The sequence below is a fragment of the Pungitius pungitius genome, chromosome 1 (assembly GCF_949316345.1).
Source record: "Pungitius pungitius chromosome 1, fPunPun2.1, whole genome shotgun sequence".
NCBI lineage: Eukaryota > Metazoa > Chordata > Actinopteri > Perciformes > Gasterosteidae > Pungitius > Pungitius pungitius.
This window is the reverse complement of record NC_084900.1, coordinates 17,564,522-17,589,765: the sequence shown is the minus strand read 5'-3', so window position 1 is coordinate 17,589,765 and position 25,244 is coordinate 17,564,522. Positions and strand designations below refer to the sequence as shown.

At 45.3% G+C, this 25,244-nt stretch overlaps 1 protein-coding gene across 2 annotated transcripts in view; it reads left to right on the top strand.

Annotated features, from left to right (window-relative positions):
- The first annotated feature begins 5,083 nt into the window (after positions 1-5,083).
- LOC119222557 (metabotropic glutamate receptor 4-like) overlaps positions 5,084-25,244 on the top strand; it is a 119,428-nt gene continuing 99,267 nt past the window's right edge. The window contains exon 1 of one of the 2 annotated variants that reach the window (XM_037479300.2): positions 5,084-6,108. The gene's annotated coding sequence lies outside the window, so the exon portion shown is untranslated. The remainder of the gene's footprint in view (positions 6,109-25,244) is intronic. The other variant, XM_037479299.2, reaches the window with a different exon arrangement.

Sequence of the window (25,244 nt, the reverse complement as noted above, 5' to 3'; positions counted from 1 at the left end):
TCACGTAAATCAGATGAACTGAAACAGCTCTCACAAGAATGCAACAGTCCTTTCCCTAAAAGAAACGATTCTTTCACAAAACAATGCCATGAATCACCTCAATACCAATGATACTGTTTTATATTTTTCCAACCTGAAATATGTGCCGCTGTCAAAAACTCTCCCAGCATGCAATGCAGTGCAATTTTAACAGGTAGATGGTTTGCATTCGTCTTAATACTTTAAAACGTGGTTCACCTAAAGAATTATTGGTATGTCCCTCTCCCGCCATGTCATTTCTTGCCTGAGTTGTGTTTCATTACGTCCTATTCATGATTCATTGGTGTGCTCCGTGGCGTCCTTTAAGGCATAGTGTACCTGTGATGAATGGCAACGGAGTGATTAACATTCTTCATGCCAAACTGGGTGAGGAATCTAAATTATAAACGAAATGTCGTATTCTTTGATAAATAAAACATGCGTACAGCTGTGTTGGATCACAAAACACTGGGAACCGTAGTGACGAGGTGGCGACATTTGAAACAATACTCTTAAAATAAAATAACACAAAAATAAAAATTAGGTTCAAAATCATGCAGTAAAAGCTGACTAACGTTTAAGCCAGAAATCCCCAAAAAGTGGGACACATTGCAGCGCAAATGGAAGCCATAGCTGCAGGCAGAAAAGTGTCTTCAGGGTGCTTTCAGTGTCACACATTATCAGACGGGTCGCATGAAGTCTGGGAAGTCAAACTGTGCGATGCCAATTTGCAGGCGTGATGTATGTCAGGTGAATGATGGGAACGGGAGAGAAAAATGAAATGTGAGGTCGGTTGGTGCCACCGGTGTATTCTGTGTCATTTCATGTTCTGGTTTTAAATCTGGAGTATTTGGACCATCACTTCCTCTGGTCCATCATTTCTCACCCAGTGTTCTTCGGTCACTGAGGCTCTAAAGTTGTGCTCTCACAGTGAGATGTGAGGTTGATTTGGTACCGATGTCTTTAAACTTTCAATTCAACATGCAATTTGAGTTTTATTTCAATATTTAACTCTCTTTTTTTGGCAGACCCTCCCCAAAGTCGGCACAGCTGTGTGTGCGAGACATCGGACCACTTTCTAACAGCAGAGGTGTGGACTCGAGTCATGTGACTTGGACTCGAGTCAGACTCGAGTCATGAATTTGATGACTTCAGACTCGACTCGACAAAACGTACAAAGACTTGCAACTCGACTTGGACTTTAACATCAATGACTTCACTTGGACTCGAGCCTTTTGACTCAAGAAGACTTGCTACTTCCCATGAAAACTGGAAGAAAACATTTTCACACGGCCGCGCCGCTCTGTTTATCTGCATCTGTCAAAAAAATGTGCGCCACCTGTATGCAGAGAGCGCGCGCTGCCTGCACGACATCCAATCACTGCAGTCCCACCTGGTTCTGATTCGACAGCATCTAAACAGGCACATTGCAAGACAACCAATGAAGCGCAACAACGCGCCGGTTGGAAAAATGATACCGAAGATAGTTTTGTTTGGCTATAAAAATTACGAGGTAGTCGACAAAAAACGAGTTGCTATTTGCAAAACATGCGGGTCGAAGATTACAGACGGAGCTGCCACAACGTCCAACTTTGTTCGACACCTGAAGTTGCACAAAGAAAGGTAAGTTTTGAACGAATGCTGAGCACCTTATCGAATGTACCGTAACTCACGAGCATTTTACCGTATCAACGAGACAGCTCGTTCATGCTTACAAAAATCGGGATTTTTGAACCCGGATTCAGACTCCGATGGAAATCCTCGCCAACATTATGTCAACGTCCGTTTTAAAGTACTATAACACAGTCACAGTCGATCCACCATTACCCTTCCCTTCCCTTCGTAGTCTAGGTCTGTGAGGCAGCGCACCATCACCCAGGGTTCCCCGTCCCCACTTTAATAAGAGGACTTGAAATGACTCGAAACTTAAATGGTAAGACTTTGGACTCGACTTGAGACTTGTTGGCTTTGACTTTTGACTCGACTTGGGACTTGCCTCATCTTTGACTCGACTTGACTCGGGACTCGAGGGCAACGACTTGAGACTTACTTGTGACTTGCATAACAATGACTTTGTCCCACCTCTGTCTAACAGTACCCCCATCTCATGGTGGGGCAAAGGCGCACAAACACAGCTGCACTATTGAAGGCATTTTGCAGAGCAATAACACCCACACTGGCTTAACGAAATGCTGCGTTGTCCTCGCACCATTTGGTGAGAGCAGGCGGCACCGTGGCATCGCGTTCATTCTTGTTGACGTTTGCGTTATGTAACGTGTTACTGTGTTTACAGTAAAGTGCATTCTCGGCTGGAGACTCGCACGGTGTCGCCTCAATGCCAGCTTTGTTTACAGAGTGATTTTGTGGCATTAAGGTTTTTTTTTCTTCCCTCTTTTCTTTGCCCTTCTATGCAAAGACGGAAAAAGCACGTGTGAATGCAGAGCGGATACATGCCAAAATTAATGTAGGACGTGTTACAGAAAGATGCAACACATTTCTCACCTACTTCAGCAGCACAAAATACACCTTATTAGAATTTAATCAACATTCACTTTTTTTCCACGACCACTAAATCAAAATGTGTGATGATGCGAGTGGACTCACATGTACACTTACAACTTCACATGCTCCTGTGCATTTAAACATGAATGACACACCGTGTCTAAGTTGCCATCTTTTTTGTAAACATGTGAAGCTAAAGCCCCGTGCTGGGAGAAGATCATTTAGTGAACACCTTCACACATCTCTGGTTCTTAGCACTGTGATACACCTGTTTGTTGGGTCATTGCGAGTTGCGGCCTTGTTAGCCTGCACTGCATCACCAGCCGGTAGCAGAAAGACCAGCAGGAACGTGAGCACCAATATTGAAAATCCAAACAAAAGCGTCTTGTCTGCTCCGTGAGGAGTTTCTGGCCCCAGGTCTTAGATAGAAATAAAGACATATCACCTATATCTGACATATCAGAGCACAACTCACCTTGATTTATCTGTTATTTTGACTTTTAAACAAGAGCGGGACTCAAGAGCGGGGCATTTGGGGAGACTGAATCACGCAGCTATTCAGTCTGTCAATGCAGCACCAGAGGGGAGCTCATCAAATCCCGCCCCAGTGTAGACGGATCGTGGTTGGGCGGGGGGGTCGAGCAGAATGATTCACGGGGCCCAGAGCTCGCGTGACAAATACACACGTTTATTATTTATTTATTTTATTCATTCATTCATCCATCCATCCATCCATTCAGGGTTAGCCCTCATTGATTTAACAATTAGGATTGTGGACCAGCAAGGTTAAATTTAGGGTTTTCAAATACAGAAAAACTTTGTTCTTGTCACAATGGGGGTGCAAGGGCAAGGAGGGAGGACTCAGACGCGGAGTACTAAAAATAAAAAAGGATTTTAATAGTCGAAATTCCAAAACGTAAACTCAAATACCACTTCACCCGAAAAAAGGGGAAGGAGGGAAAAAACCAAGATCTTTACAAAAGAAAACAACATGAACTACATACGTGGCATGACGACGATAAGAAAAGAACTGTCGCCAATAGGAGACAACAGAAGACAATGACCCGACAAGAGACAAGAGACTCACAGTGGTTAAATACACAAGGGAGGTGCAGGTGATTGGACACAGGTGGAAACGATCAGGCAATCACAGAACAAGGCAGGAAGTGAAGTTACCCAGGGACACAAGAGACATGAAACTACAAAATAAAACAAGACAAGACCCCAAACCGTGACAGTTATAATCAACATTGTTATATTCAAGTCTCAATTTCCGATTGTTTTACTGATTATTTGTATGATAATGCTCGAAAAATGCATGTAGCCTGTAATTGTTCAGGTCAAGAGGTGAAGAATAAAGTATAAACTGAACACAATGTATTTAGGGATTTGTTTATTTTGTATTGCGTTTGGAGATTTGTGATTGTATCCCTGTGAGTTTACTTTGGCTGAATACAAAATGACAAGATGGTCATAGCTGTGTTAAGCACAAGGCTATCCCACGTATACCACAGTACGAATAGGTCCGTTGAATATACTGACCAAAAACAAACATAAGAGCAGGTTGTCTCTTAACGGATGACATGATTTATAATGGCCTGATTACTAAATAGAAACACATCATTAACACTCAAGTAAAACACGACACGCCGCTGCACACTGAGCCTCCATTCAAACGACAGAAGGGGAATTAAAACATTTCACCTTCACAGCGCTGTTTGCTCCACAGTGTGGACGCAGATCAACAGCTTGTCAGACTCTGCATTAGTGAGGAAATGAGCGGAAACAATGGGAACAAGCAGCCAGTGAGCCTGCAGTTAGTCACCAACAAATGGTTATTGAGCTTCAACCATTACAAATGCACCTTCACCTTCATTCACCTTCAATATATTTCTTTGATATAATACGCAGATTATGGTCTTCCTGATGAATTTGTGTCAGGTGTTTAAACAACCTGCCAACCTAAAAGCTTAATGAGTTGATGCTTAAACAGTAAATTACTTATTGACTGTTAATAAAGCCATTCCTTTTAGATAATTAAGTTACAGATATGTTTGAAAAGGTTAAACTTCCTGTTAAAAATACAGAATAAATGGTGCAGTGTACGTCTGCTTGAGATGAAGGCAGCTGGGTCGCCTCTGTTCATTCATTCCTGAGGAGTCTGATGAATCAATGGCTGCAATTAACACGGTAATGACGAACATATAAAGAGAAGCGATCCCGATGATCAGCCCAAAATTACCCGAGGGATCATCGGGGCAATCATTGAACGGTGGACTCAAATGTCGGGAGAGCTGTGTGCGTGTGTGTACTTTATTAAAGACTCCATTTGCAGGCCGACAGGCAGCAGCCAGGAGCGGCCGCAGTGAACAGATGGATGCGCTAGTCGGCGCTTCAAGAATTAAATTAAATTGAATACGCGTGCGACGCACAGTGAGCGTGCACCACAGTGTACTCACGAAGACCTAAACTGGACCCCCCCCCTGCACGCTTTGTCTAACTAAGTGAACCCTCAGACCTCCACTAACTCTCATACCTACAAGGCGTCAACACCGCCCGGTGAGGCGCAGACGCGTCCGTTCGTTGTGCCGCACGCAGTTGATGTGGCGCAGAGTGGCCGAACTGGTCTTTGGTGCACGCGCGAGGCGCAGCGGGAACAAATGGGACCGGCGCATGGAAGGTGGGAAGTGAATCCAGGAGAACGCGCCTAACTCGGAAACACCTGCAGGCTGGGGTCTCGGCAACGTCCCGGTGCCCGCCACGCGCACGAGCTTCTCCCCTGCCTCGCACGTAATAAAACACACAACTCTTGAAAGGACTTGTCAGCTGCTTGAAACCAGCGTTCGACCCGATGCACGCTGCTGGCACCACGGAGGCTCTCCCCCCGCATCGGAACCGTCCATCTTCTCTTGGGGTCTAATTCCAATTAAAGAAGCACGAGCCTCGCTCCGAGGTCAGTTCCCTGCTTTGAGCGGGAACCCGATGTCATTTTGCACGGTCCATTCCCCGTCCCCCTTTTTGTTGTCGCGGTTATTGTTCTTGTTGAATGCGTTGGCATCATTGTCAGCGCGAGACAAAGCTTTCACCCGATCGCTTGTAGTGATTATACGCACACAAACACACATGCACACAAAAAGAAAAGAGAGATAGTTTCCAACCCAACGACGTGGGAGGGAAGATCTGTGGTGAGGCAGCCGGAGAGGAAGAGGCAGAGGAAGAGGAGGAGGAGGAGGAGGGAAAAGTAGGAGATCTACTGCAACCCCTGGAGTCTGATTCAGCACCTCTCGCACTGGACAGCGCGCGAAGCCGCACGAGTTGATCCACAAGCCGCAGATCTTCTTACTGCCTCCATAACTAACAACACTTGGTTTTTCACCCCCACACGGTTCTTCTTCTCTCCTCTTTTTTTTTCTTTTTGAATATTTCGTCCGTGCGCTCGTTTTTTTTTTTTTTTTTTTTCAAACGGCGGGTGAGCGGCGACCGGAGCCGTGAACGCACGGAGAAACAAACGAGAACCGGACGGCATCCGGTACCGCAGAAGTTATTTTTCCTCTACTTTCGGCTCAGTTGCATCGCTAGGATTAAAAGGTAAGAGAGTCTTGCCTGCTTCACATGGGCGTCAGTGGGCTTCAGGTACCTTCTGTGTGACACAGTCACGCAGCCGTGCGCGGGAGACAATGTGCTGCACAAATCAGACAAATCTGAGGCGTGTATACAGACATCTTTACAAACCTACTCTCCTGAGGGAGGGCGGGTGGGAAGAGGCGGAGGGGGGTGTTTAAGAAAAATGTGGTTCCTCTCCAATCACATCACAGGCTCAACAGATGAATCACCTTTTCTGGAGAGGATTTAGGAGCAGGAACGAGGCTGGTGTTTCTGGTGGAGGCTGCTGGGTGAAGTAGGATGGGGGTGGGCGTGTGGGTGGGTGGGGGAATGGGGTGAGAGACTTGGAAATACAATGAACCCTTTCGACAGCTGCATCTATGGGAGCCCCCTGTGTGCGCTCCACTCGGCCTTTCCCTTGCTCCGAGGAGTCTGTGGGTCTGATCGATGCACTGCTGGAGACACACATCCGTTGTTAAACCCATGTGATCAAGGGGAGGCCCCCCCTGCTCACTGCGCTATACCCGCTTGCTTTGCGTGACTCTGTGGAGATCCATCTTCCTAATTCATCATTCTCAAGTGAGACGTGACGCCCCAGCGGGTCGTGTGGTTTGGTGACGCCTCACTCGAGTGTGCATCACTGTCAGAGAATAATTGCTCCTCGTATTTCTGACGCTCGCGGGGCTGTTGAACACAGCGGTTTCGACGTGTCGAAGACAAACGCTTTTCCTGCGGAGTGTTTGGATTGATGTGATGGGAGGGAGCAGCTTCCTTCCGGATTTAAAGAGAAAGAAATGATCTGTTTGCACAGACATCCTCGATTGATATGAGTCATCATATTTTGAGGTTCCTGCGCCGGGTTCCACTCGTTATTCAGTTCTCTGTGCCTACGGTCTGTGTTCAGGTGGTTTGTTAAGCGCCACTCTATGACCCTCCAACAGCCACGTCTACTTCAGATGCCTCTTCCAACGAGAGGATGTTGCAAATGACACAAACCAACTATGGAATGATTTCCAACTCTTTGAAGACCATTCCGATTCTGTTGAAAAACACTTGTTAAAAACAGCTGCGCTCGCACAGAAATGTTTCACTGAGCCAGTAAAAATTTGATCTGAAGCATTTCATTTCGTCTTTTGGACAACAAACCAGCAAATGGATCATGCGTGGTCCTAAAGTGCTTTGGGGTAGCCATCAGAGGCCTTCGCTGGGAAAAGACATTTCCCTTTTCTCAGAGTAAGAGAACAGATTCAACTAATCTTTGCAGCACAATTCTCCACCGAGTCCGTCTCCTTTGAGCAATATCACACAGCCTGGAAAGCATTTATCCATCAGCAGTCACCATACTTGCCAACCTTGAGCCTTCGGAATTAGGGAGATATTCAAAAGGACCGGGGGGGTGCTAGCGGGGGGGGGGGGGGGGTTGGTGCTAGCGGTCGGCGGCCGAGCTTGCACAATCTATCCGTTCTTCAAGGTGTAACCTTTATTATTGTTCAGTCTGAAACGGCGCGCCCAGTGACGGAGGGTGTAGCAATATTGTTGTCCGGGTGGAAATCGGGAGAAAGGTCGGTCCGGAAGATTTTCGGGAGGGGCTTTGAAACATCGGGAGTTTGCCGGAAAAATCGGGTTGACATGTCTGGCACTCACAGTAAGTCTTTGCGCTCGTGATTATACAGCAGGTGCAAAAAAAACTGTACCTCTAAACCTTCTTTTTAGGCTTTTGGTGGCACTAGACATATTAATTCTGTTATGAAGGCAGGTGAATTTTTTTTAAGTTGTACCATATTAGCAACAGTGGAAGTCATCAGTTTATCGGCGGTACACATGCACACGTTTACAAGTGTGTCAGAAACCCTAAATGGCGTTTAAAATCCTATTTGCCGGCGCTTATCCAAAATCCTGATAAGTTCCAGTTCATTCACTGTGGTTTTCATGCTTTGGTTCTATGGCCTTCATCAGAGTACTTTGTTATCCTTCTCTTACTGCTGGCTTCCTCCTTCAATGTGCACAGCTCTACCCTTCCTGCAGCTTCAGCCGCTCAGCAGACACAAGATTCACCAATTAAATGGCAGCGTTTGGTGTTGGATATTAAGGTTAAGGTTGGGGCCATAGTTTAACTTTAGTCCGTCCAATCGGGGGTGGGATTTGTATGCAGCCAGGTAGGTAGTGTGGCCCCAAAAGCTCAGTTCAAGGAAAGAAACCAATTACGGGAGAACATTATGTTGATCCTCCAACAAAAAGCTTGCATAACAAAACAACAACCTGGAAGAGTCTGCTGCTTCAAGGGATTACTTTAACATTTAGGATTGCACCTATGGTGTTTTTTACATTCCTGATGGCACAACTCATTATTCAGTGTTTTCTCCTCATTAACAACTTTCTCCCAGTGAGAACCATCCCCCATCTCATTAGGATGCAAAGCTTGGACAAGCTCCAATAAACAGAGCGAGAAATGGACAGCACACAGAAACCGTTGCTTTTAACCTTTACATCTAGATGAGTTTCCTTGTACTATAATCGGTTCCAGGACTGAAGATGTTTCCCACACACCCAGAAAATCATCCAGGAGATGTTTACTGTCATTGCCTCATCTTTGTTAATTTATTTTCCGTGCTGCTGCGACTTCGTGTGACATTACAGGAGCAGGGCGGGAAGAAACATTCTTCTCTGTTGGCGAGCTGACATGCACGAAATGAACAGGCATCCAGCAGAGAGGAGACAGACAGACAGACAGACATGCAGACATGCAGACATGCAGACAGACACTGGTAGACAGACAGACAGACGTGCAGACAGACATGCAGACAGACATATATATATATATGCATACAGACAGACAGGTAGACATGCAGATAGACATACAGACAGACATGCAGACATGCAGACAGACAGGCAGACATGCATTACCTATTACCTATGCGTTATTCCTGATCAGTGCGTGGTGATCACGTTCACCTCCTCTGCGTCCTCCGGCTGTCTGTCCGTCTGCTCCTCAGGGCCCGTACGCGTCCTGCTGTGCTGACCACAGTCTGATGATCTCCAGAACAACAGCAGATCCATTCCTCACTCTCAACAATCCTATTTTCCAAACTGCTGATTCCTCGTCTCGGGGATCATGTAAACAGCTTTTTCCATTTCATGAAGATTAGTAATTTCTGTCTTATGTGTCTTTTTGTAAAATAGTACATAGCAGAACTTTTTTGAAATCGTTTTTAAAGTCCAGATGCCTACCCTGGTGTAAGAACCCATTGTAACACACATACATTCAATGTGTCACGTGACATCGTCACATTCCATCCCAGCTACAATTATTTGACAGCTTTAGTTACTGTAGCGATTAGGGTTTGTGCATATTTAGTGTGCATGAACCCTAATCTGTACAATAAAGCAGGGTTGAATGATGTCAATGAGTCTGTATCACTTATTACATTTCATTTCATGTGAGGATTTACTTTTTTCATCATATTCATTCATTTTCATTCCTTTTTAAAATCATTTAGGTCTTTTTTGTTTATGTTGGTCCTGTTAACTGCTTTGAATGTGTCCCTGTGGGCTCTGGTTAATTGCGATGGCTTTTTAGCTATTTTGAGAGTAGGTTATCAGCAGTTCCATTCCATAATGAAAGAAAATATGAATCATTATCAACTGCAAAATCCTGCCTTTACATTAACGTAGGAGAAATAAAAATATGGCGCAATCGTAAGGCTCATTTTTCTGAGTCTGTTTAACATGCAGAACACTTTTAGTGAAGAATACTTTTGAATGCAGGATTATTTCTCCTCAAATAAAGGACATGAGTAGTGCTTCGAGTGGGTGCAGAGCTGCAACACGCCTACAGGTTGAACATCTTCATTAGAGGCCTGTTGACACTAATCACAGATGACATGCACTAGCACTCTGGTTAATTTACGAGATTTACAATGCAAACAATGGAGGCAAATAATCTCTCCTTCGCAGACAGAGAGGTCCTCATAATGGAGACACATTTGACAAGGTGTCGAATTAGGGTTTCAGCGCAGGTGCTGTCCTCAGCAAAACTGCCTTTGACTCACATCTTAAATAATTGTTCCCTCTTGACAGGCAGAGTACATTTAAATGAGTCAAGAGCATAATGTATCTGTATCAGTAATGCATCTGTTAGAACTCAGGCAGTGAGATGTTTTGGTCTGACCTCCAGAGTCATGTAAGTGAGATAAAGTACCAGTAACACCTACTTAAATAAAACAGTGAATGATCCTTGTGACTCTGACACGTGGCTGGGATGTTAGCGAGCTCCTTTTTGTGTCATATTCATTTGTAAAGACAACAGGATCATTATATTTAATTACCAGTTAGCTTTCAATCCCTTGGTGGGATTGCGATATATAAATATATTTCTCACCAAACATGCGTTCATTTTTGTCCTCAGCAGCTACAGATTACGTCAACAAATGCTTCCCTATACATCAATGACTTCATATTCATCTTCTTGTTTACGCTAAGGCAGGTTCGGGTTAAAGGGACTCCTTTGTTGAAGTTTAGGGACCTTTGTTGCCATGGTTACATGCCATGGATGAGAGTTAAAAGACCCCTGTTGACTGTCGCTAGGAAATGGGAAACAGACGGTGTTAAAGTCAATGGTTTGTTGTCCCGTCCGTCCACCATGACCTCGTCTCTGTTTGGACTTCTGTAGCATAAAACATTAACGCTGTTATATAAAACAGAGTCATACTGACGACTGCCAGTGACTAATGTCTTTTACATTTCAAGGCTTCTGCTGCTTCAGCTCGTTCCCGTCACACAACGACTGTAGTTCAACACATTCCATTCCGTTGCCGTCCATTCCTGTGCGTTCCTCGCTGAGTTGTGTGTCTGCCATTTGCACGGCTTGTATATCGGATGTGTGGGTGTTTTTAGGGTACCAAGTGACGCCCAACGATCAACCCGAACAAAACAAAAAAAGAAGAAAAAGGTGAAAGTACAGACTGAGGGAAGGGTTTTAGTAGATGCGTACACTGATAGTGAGTCATTATGACCGAGAGGGATTATTTAAGTATAAATCTACGTTGCTTGGGAAATCCTCCAAAGTAAAAGATGAAAATATATAAAATATATTGTATTAAAAGTAGAACGTTTCCCAACCTTGATAGGTCTGTTTGCTGAGCAAAACAAAAATCTTCTATATACAATAAAAGTATTCCCACTTTACCCATAATGCATGTACAGTTTCTTCTAGCTGTAACAGACCACTCCAGATTAGCTCGCCAGTGCCTGGCAGGAACCTCGTGCTGCTCTCTGTGTCCACTCCAGAGGCAAAGAAACAAATATTAGATTGGGAAAGTTAACAACGATTTATAAAATTGTATTGAACCATAAATCCCACATAGTCTGAATGTAGACGAGCTGGTCGGTGGACGTGGTGAATGCGAAGCAGATCCGTTCTGCTCTCCTTTCTTCTCTGCAGTGAATGCTTATAGATCCGCCGGCTGGTGCCTTGAAAAACGCCGTGGCCTGGACCGCTTCAACGACCGGTACAGGAATCCCAGTTGGCAGACGCCGGACGTGATCAATCGCTCTCTCATTCTCGCCTAGTTCTGCCCCCAAGTCCACAATCTCCACAATCGAATGTGAACCCAGCGTGAGGGAAAGCGGAGGACATAGATGAGGAGGCACAATTTTGCTGTTTCTCAACAAAAAGTGCTAGCGGGAGCGCATGCACGTTAGCTCATTAGCTCAGGTCACTTCTGATTGGCTGCCAGAAATCAGCCGAGATCCATTTGAGAAATGCAAAAAGAAAAACCACGCAGGACGATGTCCTATCCAACGTCTCTTGCCCTCTTTGTCCTCACGGACACCCAGAGAGCTGTGCTTAAACCATCCGGGGGTGGGCGGCCGTTGGGGGGCCTTCGGGTGTTCACCTGGTGTACAGGCTCTGTAATGGCCCTGTAGGACTGCCGTGTGCACCCCGGGTCCACTAAATGGTGTGCTGATGTGTGGGGGGCCCCATTCCTCGGAGAGAATCCTCGTCATCGCCCCCCCCCCCCCCACCCCTCTGCTGTGCCACGCTGCTGCTCACCGGGAATGAGATGTCGGTATTTACGCCAAGTGCTCCTTTCCAATGCAGAGGCAGCAGTGTGGGGCTCCCAGCGACCGTGTCTGCCACCTGTAGGTGGGGAATTGAATCCGGTTATTCACGCTGCAGACACAGAGCAGCCAGACCAACAACAGCAAATAAAAAAAAAACACTGTCCATGATCTGACTGTTAATTCAAGGCCAACGGATGGCTACTAATTGCATCTATTAAGTACTGTGTGACATATTCACAGTAGATTATTGTGCAACTGCGTGAATGTAGAACTTTGTGTTCACAAAGAGCGGGAGGGAAATATTTTTCCTGCGTCCCCACAGGGACAATAACGTACATCATATCGCATCATTTGTGATGAATGTAAAGAAAAGGCTAGAAAGGAGGACGCCGCTCGCTGCGTGACACTGTTATTGACCTGTTATACTCCTTCCAACACGCACCGCTGTGGGCGGCGGCATCTTCAATCAGCTGCCGGCATGTTGTGGGTCGTGTTTGTTTCGGCTTTCGAGGCTCCTCGGACCTACTCGCTGTGTGCTGGCTTTGTTTGCATCGTGGCTGTGTAATGGGGGCTCTGTAGACTTTCCTCAGTCAATACAAACACTGTCCCAGACCCCCGGTGTGGCAGTGGGAAGCAGACACACACACACACACACACACACTGGTGCACATACACAGCAGCACTGCTGGATTGCCTCAGGCTGTTCGTATCCATGTAGAGAAATATTAGTACATGGCGTGGAGTGCATTTGATAACTTGCAGCGCTCCACTAGATTAATCTCTACTTGTGCCACCGACGTACTGCAGAGCTGCAAGAACGCCGGATAGAAAGCCAAAATTGGGTTTTGTATTAGTTTGATAGCGTTCTGACCCTCAGCCGCCGCCTTGTACATATGTGGAGGGTTCAGGGCTCCAGCTATCTAATATTTATGTAATCAATTATACTAATGATTATTCCAGTATTTCAAGTAATCAGATATAACAAAAAATCCCATTAATATTAATACAAAAGAGGAAATACGGCTGCATTTTATGATTAACTCCACATTTTTATAGCTTGAATTCTATAAAATTAGCCCACAGAACAACCCATTCAGTTCATTTAAGTGCGTCTCCAGATTTTAAGCAACCATCCAGTCAGTGTAAACTGCCAAAGGGTCTAAATGTTATCCTTTTTTATTGCCATCTATGGTGGTTATTCAAAAATTGAAAATAGTAGAAAATACAGGATCATATTGTTAGGGAAGCGCCTTTAATTCAACTTGCAAAGAGTGCTTTTGGGTCTTCCCCCAGGCGCCTGTTGCTGAGCCTGTAACAGCTGGATGTGGATGAACATGTGGCTCCTTTAATGATTAAAACTCACCGTACTAATTAAACACAACAAAAAATTCAGAGAATGGTGGAGTTTTATCAATTTAAAACGGTCACTCAGAACCTCTCATTAAGGGTATTGGAGGAACAAAAGGGCCTCTGTTCCAGGTGCACTCTGGGTAACAGCCAGCCCGGCATCACGGTGCACCAGCAGCCACCCGTAGGAGCCTCCTAATGAAACGCTCCGTCTCTGTCATCACACGGCCATTTGCACCATCCATTGAACCTCAAACATTCATTGCACCGTTATCCCTCGCGTGCCACTGGCTCGTGTTATCCTGCAGCATTGTTTCAATTATGAGGAGGACGGGTCCCTTCGCCGACGCTTCATCAAGAAGTCGCGTCATGATTTTACATTTCTATGGTTTGCTTTTTTCTTTTTTTTTCTCGGCAGTTCCAGATTATTTCCTGTGTGATTTTCCACCTCGTTCCTGGCCTTCGCTCGGTGCAAATTGAGAATCAGTGGCTGGTGTTTAATATATGCATATTGCTTAGTTTTCTTTGATGTTAATGTGTTTGCAGGGTTTAACATTTAACCAAGTCCGACACACACCACACTTCCTCTAAAGTTGCGCTCCACTTAAATGACCACAGGGTTGAATTATGGAATAATCTCCACCAACAGAGTGGTGGGCCTGCATGCAATGGCACAGCTTAGATGTTTATTGGGATTTAGACCACTGTATTTGCCCACGGGCCACAAAATAAATGCCAGCCACTTGCCTTATCCACTGTGACAACTTGGGCAACCAAAAAGTAGGAATTTGCAAGAACCAGCAGGATTAAAAAAACAGGGAGGGGTTTTTATGAAGCTGAATGTCCAAATGTCAACCTCACATTGTGTAATTATGTTGAGGTACTTTGTACTTACTCTACCATTTAAGAGGGTCAATAATGTACTTTTTATTTCACTAGATGTGTTTGACAGCTATAATTTACTCCAGTTATTTTACCATATTAAGATTAAAAACAAACAAATTATTAGGACTACTAAAATGAATATATACAGTTAAAGTTTTCCAATACTTTTACGCAAAACAAAAGGCACTTCTTGTTTCACCTTTTAAGCACCCGGTTCCTGAGCATGAGAGCAGTCAGAGATTCTCTCTTTAATCTCAGTTTATAGTCTGTAGATTTGCTGAGTTGAAGGGTGGTTGGATGCGGCCGTTCACATCGCTGGGCGCCGATATGCGGAGGCTCCTCGTCATCTGGAGGTTGTGGTCATGAGACAAGGAGGCAGCGCATTGTTTACATCCCAATCCTCCAGTACTCAGAGATGCCGAGATGAACAAATGCCGAATGAGGTCAAAGACTTTCCGGATCCTGCCTAATCATACATCATTAAACACGGGTGTCAAAGAGCTGGAGGCTTTCCTCTTTAAAGAACAGTCCGGTATCCCAGTGCACAGAGTTGGGCGCTCTCTTTGACAGCCGTCCAGGGAGGATTAAAGCACTCCTGAGAGCAGAGAGTGGCCTCATGTTTTATTAAGTATTCAACATTCATTTACATTTCAGACTGTAGAAACTGCTTGAAAATGTGAGGTTTCTTTCTCCTGGTTGGTCTCGCAAAACAAGCAACTTGAAGACACCACTGAGAATTGTGACAAACAGCAATAAATGGATAAATCAAGTATTTTTTTATAAGTTACTGTCACCGGCAGCACTTAAAAAAAATAAAAATATATATTTAAAATATCCGTGAATAAAAATCCGTTTAATCTTTTGGAGACAAATACCGAGAAGCATAATTAACATGATGTGTTCCAGTTCCTTGCATAACAGCACACTCCCTCTGTGGCATTACACCATCCCGACAACTTCAAATCAAAGACACGCTGCCATCGCAAAACCCAAATATTTACCTATTGCAGAGAACAGCTGAATTATTAATGATAGTATTAGTTAACAAACCCCATAAAGCAGAGGCCCTGCCGGGTTCCCTCGGCTCTTATCGAGTGGGATGCACAGGATCATTAGAGGCTAACGCTCGAGGTCACTCGCTGCTGTGATGGAAACATACAACAATCATAAAGAACATAAAGAACAACCTCAAAGGACCACGCGGGGAGCCGAGAGGCAGCTCGTGCAGGATTATCTCCTTGGATGTGTAATATAGTGTGACATGCAACACCTACACTGTATGGGCCCGATGAAGTGCTGTTGAATACTTCATTTCCCATCATGCTTTTCTGTTGTTAATTTAACAGAGAAGAATCTTGAAGCACACAAAGTGTCAGAAGGAATTAAAAGCACAAATTGCTTTTGGTGGGACTGGGAATGATGCACATCTAGCGCTTATATCTGAATATAAGTAGCCTCCTACTCATACATTAACTAGATCCTTGAGTCTGCTGTCTCCGTCCCGTGAACCGTAAAGAGTAAAGAGGAAACATAAGAGGAACATAATCATCCATTGGGGTTTTTCGCCATGTAGACTTTTTTGCCATCGAATTGTCGTTTCTTTGCCATCATTGGAGTGAAGTGACCCTGATTGGATTGTGAAGGAGTGACATGTGGTAGAAACTCTGTTTAGAGCTCCGTACAGAACCGTCAATCACAAGGTAGCCCCGCCCTAAAGCCCACCCTTCTTTACTACTTTGCTCTAAATGGGACCATCGTTTACCGTATTAACAACGCTAAAGTAGTGACTATAAACTCATGTTTAAATTGCTCACTGAGTAAATCAAGCGACCGGTGGAGTCGCCCCCTGATGGCCGGTGGTTAGACTGCAGGTATAAGACGCAACCGCGTTGGCGTTTTAGAACCGAGGGGTGCCGCTTGTTTCCAGCCTCTAAAACGTGAGGATGATTTAAATGGATGAAGCACGAAACAAATGAACTGATCATGAAATTATATTTATACACTTGCCCCCCCCGCCGCCGTTCACTTGTTGCCCGGCACATGCCGCCTAATCTACTCAGAGTTGATAGACCTGTAATATAAATGAGACCATCAGAGGATCCGTCTTCATTAGGAAGCGGATCTGGAGTGAGTTTCTATTAGCTGACTATCAAGATGTGGGGGGGGGGGGGGCTGTGAGTAGGAAATTAAGCATGTCACAAGACAAAGTGCAGCAAAAGGCCAGCGGAGGATGAAAAGCCTTCATCAACGACGAAGACCACCGATGACAGGGCCCCTCAATGTAGAAGATTATCCATCCAGGCGTCACTCCCTCTGCGCTGCAGAGGCTGCTGCTCTCCTCGCTTTGTTCCACAGGTCTTTCCCACACATCACATCACATCACACCGACAACAGAATGGAGGAGTTCAAAATATCTGAGGATGTTTTTTCGGGAGATACTGAAGCTCGATTCAAAGGTCATTATCCTTCTGAATGAGAAGCCCGGCGGTTATGTTTTCTCTTCGTGTTCCACTCTCGCGTCCTTGCCAGATGAATCAGGTCGGTCGACAGCGACGGCGGAAGTTCCGTCTTCCGTTTATCGGCGCGGCTCGTTGTTGACTGACCTTCCTCGGAGGACTTTGTGTGGAGCTGAGAGGAGGACGAGTGCAGGGCCACCCGAGCACGGATGACGCTGGAGAAAAAACGGACTGACGCACAGAACAGAACAGCGCTGCGCGTGGGCCTGGAGCCGAGGTGACCGGGCCGTGGCCTTTTCTCCCCTTCGCTCGTCTTCCAAGTAGCCGCACAAATAAAACGTGGGAGACCCGGTCTGTGCTTACGTGAAAGAGCACGCGATCGATTCAGCATTGAATTCCCGTGGAACACATGGTGGCTTGTAGGTTTTTCTGGAAAGTACATCCAGAATATTCTCTTCATTTTATTTTTTTCATTATACAGCTAACTGAATTGACCTTGTTTGTGTCACGGTTTGGGTCTGCTCTGTCTTATTTTGTAGTTTTCATGTCTCTGGTGTTCCTGGGTAACTTCACTTCCTGCCTTGTCCTGTCTTCCCCTGTAATTGTCTGCCGTGCCTGATCATTTCCACCTGTGTTCAATCACCTGCACCTCCCTTGTGTATTTAAGCCCTGTGAGTCCCTTGTCTGGTGTGGCGTCATTACATGTCAACGTTCATGTGTCAAGTCAAGTCAAGTCAAGTCAAGTCAAGTCTGTTTCGTGTTTTCAAGTCCAGGTCCCTGTTTTTGTCTGTTTTGTTTTCTCCTCCTTCCTCCCTTTTTTGGTTGGAGCAATTTTGATTTTGAGTTTTGACAATTAAAGTCTTTTTATTTTTCAACTCCGCATCTGAGTCCTCCCCCCTTGCCCTCGGACCCTGCGTCGTGACAGTTTGCTTAGTAAATTCAATGATTCTTTAGCTGGATTGTGTGAAGGACTTGAAGGAGGACTTTGAACCCATTTCCTGCCTACATTGCTGCTGGTTTTTAAGTTTGAATAAGTGTGTTTTAGTCCTTCAGTCTGCGGTCTGATCCCTTTGGCTTTCATTTATTTACAGGGTGAAATACATTTCAACTGAATTCACTCATTTATCAATGTTAATTGAAAAAAAATCTGGATCTGGGTAATTTAGAGTTTAAGGATTTTTTAGAATAAAAACATTTTTTTCTTTATTTCTGTGTTTTTGCCCAGTTAAGGGTTGACATAATTTTAATGTAAAATAGATCAAATAGAGATAGAAGTTAAAGCAGTAATAACGCAAACAGGACTCTAAAGAAGGCCACATGACGGATAAATCTAGTGTTGTCATTTCTAAATACCATACGTCATATTAAGTTTACTCCAGTGTGTGCCAGTGGTTATGTAATGAGGCCTGTCGCTGGGGGTTCAGCTAACACAAGGGACCCTGCTCTCTTCCCAGAGTAAGTGCCAAGAAAGAACTCAGGGTTCTACAGGAGAGACACGGGGGGGTAAACGCTGAGCTTTATATGAGATTGAATGAGCAAGAGGGAACACAGCCTCCCAACAAAGGCCAGAGATACTGTGGTAGCAGGACTTTCATCTGAGCGCTACAGCTGAGGGCGTCAATATTGACAGTGCAGGCAGAGACCAGGCACAACTCAGCATTTTATATTATATTATATAATACAACAGTGGTGGAAATTGCTATATATGCCCTAAAAAAGGTCAAAACAGGTAAACAACAACGATAGTTGTATGCTTATTACTTACTAACAACTAATAATACAATGGCGTGCGCATGCTTCACTCGGTCTCGCCGCGGCAGCGTGCAGCGCCCCACCCCCCCCCTCTTGATAATTTACACCACCACAGGTCCAACAAGTACTCTGTGTCTCCGCTGACCTCTGCCACCAAGAGCCCGCAGGTATGACAGCCCTTCCGTGGATTCCGGCTGCGGTCTCTCCAAAACATATCAGGCCGGCACAGTGACACCGATAACGTTTGTCCGAGAGCGGTGACAGGGGGGGGGTGTCACGTCGTGTTTGGTCTGATTGAGAAACAAAAAACAAACAAAGGTTGCTTTCCCCTGTTTTTGCACCCTTTTTGGGCTACAAATGAAGGTCGAGAGATCCGACATCCTTTACGAAGACTTCACTGTTTTCCATTCAACATGTGGTTAACCCCTGCATTTCCTCACTGGGGGCCACGTGTGATATCTGCGATTGGGGGACGCAGCACCAACAGCTCACTCAAAGTCTTGTTGGATGAGTAGCAGCTCTCCTCTGTGGTGGGGGGGGGGGGGGGGGGGGATCGTAGCCTGCAGGGATAGAGGACCGAATTACATACTGGGCTTTGAAACTCTGAGGGCCGGACTTATCACATAAACTGACACTTTTGATGGATTGAGTCCGGTTCTTCAGGGGTAACGCGGACAGAGCCATTTGCCTCACTGGTTAAAAGATACACAAGATAGAGGAAGTGAGTCCGTACCCTGATGCATCCAGTATATTCACAGTGGAGCTGTGAAACAAGTGGGAGTAAAAAAAGGCAGTTTGAAAATACAGATGCAGGATCACATTTTAACATTCAGTGGTGGGTCCCGGGGACAGCGGAGTCGATACCGCAGAGATTAGCGCATCTCACCTTCCTAAGGTTTCATCCAAATTTCAACGTCACAAATGTGCGTCTTTTCAAACAAAGCTGGGATTGAATGCAGATATAGTTATCGAGGGTTTCGGCTATTGATAAACTGTCCTTACTCCCCTGAGAATTTAGAGTTGTCAATCAAAACATAAATTGCATTAAAAGTGTTTCGGGAAGGAATCGTATTTAATTGCACCTTTTTCACTGCAACCGAAGGGAGGAACTGAGAGGAAAAAAATAATTGAAACGCCAGATTAAAACGCCTTTATCTTAACAGTGAGCCACATAAATGAGTCAAATTAAGCTGAATATCAAACACTCCATGTGCCGCTTTAAAAAAAATTCTTCTGACTGCTACTACTTCAATGCAAATGATGAAGCAAACAGAAAATAACAACGTTTGTTACATTGTTAACCGGTGTTGTGGAAAGTGTCTCTGTTCATGTGTTCATTCGCATCGGGAATAGAACCAACGCACCAACACACTGAGATTACTGACGGTTAAACATGGAATAGAATCCACGTATAATGATTTGGACTAAAGGGACTAGGATGGCGGCTTCGATGACCAGAATAACAACGACAAACACGGGAAACTGTGTCGTCAAGAGGAGCCTTCAGATAAACTTCCCACAGTCAACAGGAGGATTTATAGAGCCTATAAAACTGTGGCCTTAATAACACCGAATATCCACAGCAACTCTGTGTTACAATAAAAACGATGTGATGGATATTATGAGCCACAAATCTTTCAGTTACAGACTGGCAGCCATTTGCAAACCGCTCCTATCTCCAACCAATGCGAGTGCGCGGATAACAAGTCAAACTGGGAACTTCCCAGGGGAAGAACCCGAAACAATAATGTACCAAAAAACATCATTTAATCCTCAACAAACAAACACTCCTGACGGTTCAAAACCGTTGTATTTAAGAGTCCTTCGATCTGACTCATTATATTTCATTTATGTATGTCACCGAGCATGACCACTGAGTGTGTGTGAGTGTGTGTGTGTGTGTGTGTGTGTGTGCAATCCTTAAACAAAGTGTGCCTTTCTTATGGAAAGCCTTTGTTCCTCCCAGGCTACGTGTGTTGTCAATGGCCATCCTGGATGTGCCAGCCTAAGACCTGGACGGCACATCTGGGCACACCCCTGGCTACGCGGCTGCCGAGTACACATTGCAAAGAAGAAAAAAAATTCTGCAGTTCCTCCACGAACACCAGAACGAAGTCGAGCCGCTTCCCCCAACTACACAAACGCATGAAAGCTTTATGAGAGGTTCTGGAGTGTTGAAGCAGAAACCCTCCTCCCCCCACAGCTGGAGGCTCACACGCTGCTCAGCAGCATCCGAAAGGACTGACGCAAAATGTCGGTCCGCCTCCCTGCTTTGCGCCTGGTAATCATGAATATAAATATATCTGAGTCCAGGGTAAGCTTTTTAACAACGACTTAAAGACCTGGCATGCGTCTGCTATGTTAAAGGCGCAGAGTGGCAACCTGTCAACAGCCACAACACCGCCACACGTCCTCCACGGGTCTGACCCGGATGCCTTCGGATGAACATAAAGGCCGCAGCAGCACAGCAGCACAGCAGCGGGGATCGTTAAGATGCACCTCAAAATGAAATGGGTTTGATCAACTGGAGAACACCGAATGAGCTGATTAAATGTAGGACAATAGGAACATTCCAATAGTCCGATCCTTTTATTTAAAAGGATTTCCTACCAGGTAAAAGCCCTTCTTACAGTTTGAGTACTACTCAGGGAGCAGTATATTTTCATTAAATAATTGAACATCTAGGACGCTTTACATACAGCATTCTGGTAAAAGGATTGAGAGAAAATAGTCCCTCCACAAGGTCTGCTCAACTGTCTCCATCGCTGCTCCAATCCTCTCTATGTGTCTGCACCCCGTAATGTCGGCCTGACATCAACATGCTATGAGCTGCGATGGAGTCAAAAGGCAAACGTAGTCCCGATTCCGTCATTGTGTCCAATAAACATGCTTTAAAAATAGCAACTCTTGAGTTAAAAGGTCTCAAGAGTCCCAAAGAGTCCAAAGCAAAAACACATCTTGCTGCCTACAGCTGCTCGTACTGTGATATGACTTTAAAGTGATAAATAAAGGCCTAAGAGCTCTAATTGGTTGTCAGCATGGGGTCTCACACCCTCCCCTTCCCTCCCACTTTCTAAAGCCCGTCGGCCCCCCCATCCGTTGACACTGTCGATGTGTAAATTGATGGAAAGCATTTCAAGGTTGCCTCCATCTTTGATCGTCCCACAGCGGAAATATCAAATATTAAATCGTGGCTCCTCGATGGGACACGTTGTGCCACTAGAACTCGTAGCGTGATGCTTGGAATGCAAAGCAGGGGTGTTTCCAGACTTTGGGAGTCTCATCATGTGGAACCAAGGTAGCCGTGGAGGGCGAAAGGCTTTCAGGTCCCTGCCCGGTCGGTGGTGTCACCGAGAGCGTTAAGAGACGCGGAGGAAGCGGCCGCATCATTTGGGGGTCTGTTCATAAACGAAGGGAAAGAGGGAGCAGAACAAAAAGCTCACCAAATTATTGAGTAATGGAAATATTACTATTTTATTTCTTCTTCTGACTCGTAAAATGGGAAAATGGAGGAGAAAATGACAATAATATATGACCGTGCTTTACTATTTTACTGAAATCTTCCAGCTGGAGTGACTGGGAAATGGAGGTGAAATTAGCCGTGCTGCGCTCCCTCTCTTTAAGGCCAGAGTCCCCACTTCTCGCCTCCTCGTCTTTCCTGTTGGTTTACGGGTCGCATTTGGTGAGATAACTTTTATTGTGGAACTGTGGATGTTAACTCTGTAAGTGCACAAGTTACTCTTCTTTTGGGGGTTTGGTGGCAGCTACCAAATGGCTTTAGTACCATCTGGACTGATGCCGGGTGAAGTCCAAGACGGATCGCAGTCGAATTTATGAGGGAAGCGTAAACAAAGTGAATAAAAAAGCCTCTGCGTTGAATCTGTACAAAAGACAAATGACATTTGAGTGGATACGACAATTGTGTTAGGTTAGGAGGTTATGAACATGAGTCAAGACACGTCTGTGTTTGTCCCGCGTGGTGAGCACGTCCTGCGGTACGTGACCTGAAGCTGCAAACGGTGTACTATCATTGATCTACTGAGTGACGAATGCGACGCGTCCGTAATGAGATGAAGATCCACCGCAAATATCAACCGCGCAGCCTCTAATGTGCAGAACCTTTCCAGCTGTCGGTTTGCGAGCCTCTTTCTGTTCCGCTCTCTTTAAGGATCAATAGGAAACCCCTTCAAGGGCTTCCTCATTACCTTCACAACGCCTTCTTTATATTTACTGGGACTTAATCTCATTCTAACGTGGCCCAGCTTTGTGAGTGCAGCCTCTGGTTCTCTGAGGGTTCAAATGAAACCAGCACACTCCGCAGCACATGACCCGACGCCCCTTTTTGGACACAGCGACGTCCCCCAAAGACAGCGGCAGTGCTTCCACTGGGGTGTGGATATCTCGTTTTCTGGGTCAAAGCTTTGAGCCTCTCTGAAACGCTGTGAAGCTAAAATAAATAAAGAGATAAGGGTCTGTGTTTTTCTCTGTTCTCGAAAGAGTAACTCGATCGAATTGAATTTAGTCGTTTGAAAGTTGAGCGAAACAACGTTAAAGATCCACCGCAACATATTGCAAAAACAACACTTTGAGAATTCTTCGCCAATTTCCATCCTTCTGTGTCTCTGTGACAGATAAGGAAGAAGTGACCTGACCCCCGGCTCTGGGGAGATGAGAAAAGCTTAAAGGGTTGGGAGGGTTCCCCCCCCCCCGACAGGTCCACAGGGAACTGCCTCTGCAGGGCACATTAGCTCTTCACACTTCCACAGTCAAATGTCAGTATGCTAATAGCCGGAAATCCGTGTCAATAATGTTATGGCATCCGGCGATGAGCTCACGGTGCTCCTGCTGCATTTGAAGCGAGTGCTCTGTGGAATCCTTCGGGTGCGTGTGGGGTTTTATCCACTACATGCTAAGGCGGATAGGATGTGATGAAACATTAAAGTTTCAGTGAGCCTTTGAGGCCTCTGTGGAAAGGGGAGCAGATGCTGCAAGTGTGTTCCAAGGTTTAAATCCCATCTCCAAACCCGTTGGGAAAAACCAAGAGTGGAAATTGTGTATTTTATATATTTATTTCAATAGAAGCAGGGGAAAGATGCGGTTTCCATACGGATGGATGGCTACGATACACGTGGCAGAGTGTCACTCCCCCAATATCCCTTCAGCACATCTACTCTGTGCATGCATGAAAAGTTGATGATGTACACCGCATGTGTCTTTATAGTCTGGAAAAAGCCTGAGATTCATTTTGATGAACTGACTGCACCTGTACGCGCGCTGTGAATGTGAAAGTGAAAGCTCTGGATTAAAATAGATGCCATTTGTTGAAAAAAGGTGATGCAAAATGCTTTATTGTACCACAAAACCATTTCCTTCCAGAGCCAGATATTCTGCTCCGTTAGCCAACCTAAATGTCACATGAAATTCACCCTACGTTACAGCATTTTAACTTCAGCTCCAGGGGGAGGGGGGGGGGGGGGGGGGGGTTGTGCCGAATGGAAGAGTTGGTGCACTGAATGGATCACGGAGGCTTTTTGGATGTGTCGTACCTTACAATCATGTGCTTCAGCAGCTGTTTCTGCTGTTGGTGTCTTTTGGGATGCTCCCATGGTGCACAGATGCGTGTCTCGTTGCCGTGGACACGGATAGTAGACATGCAAGCACAATGCTGACTTTATTTGGAACCTCTTCTTTTTCTTCATATGTTTCTTTATTTTGGGTGGGGGACATCTCAAAAGTTTGCTTAAAATCAACATGACAATTGACAATTGAATAGAAATATATATATATATATATATATATATGTATATGTATAAAAAAAGAGACCCGCTGCATTCTTCGAACTGATGGAATTACTAAATAATAATGACAGATATGATGGAGCTGGGATCAATGGGGATTGTTACATGTGATTCTTACTGTTTTTGTAGTAGATCGTAGTAGATCACGGACTGCTTATCTGGTTTAACATTGAATTGTCACTCACGCCTAACATATGTTCTCACACACACACACACACACACACACACACACACACACACACACACACACACACACACACACACACACACACACACACACACACACACACACACACACACACACACACACACTATCAGGTGCTGTGGTAGACTGAGAAAGCATGTGGTGTTGGGTTTGTTTGTGTCTGCCACACGATGCCTGATCCATCTGCTGCAGTGGCCGAGACAGCTGTGAGATTCCAGTGTCCGGTCAAAAGTGACAAATGAGGAAAAAGATAAGTGGACCATTACGCTTTAGGACAAGAGAAACCCATTAGAGGCCGAGGATTACTAAGCAACCTCACTTCAAAGAGATGAACAACGATGCTGGGAGCGTTTTCTCTCCTCTGTCATGGAGCCCGTCTTGACTCACTTCTTTCAGCACCCTCAGTGGGCCATTAATAAAGTGGCAGAAAACAGTGCAGGCGAGTGGCATTTCCACAACAAGAACACAGATACACACAAAAGCACACAGCGGCGGGTGGGTTGTCGTGTCGGGGGGAATTCAAAGTTCCGTTTTCACCGCTTCTTGTTCTGTGTTCTTCAAGCAGCTTTACCCGACGGGACGCAAACTCATCACCACCTCAACGACAAATCCTTT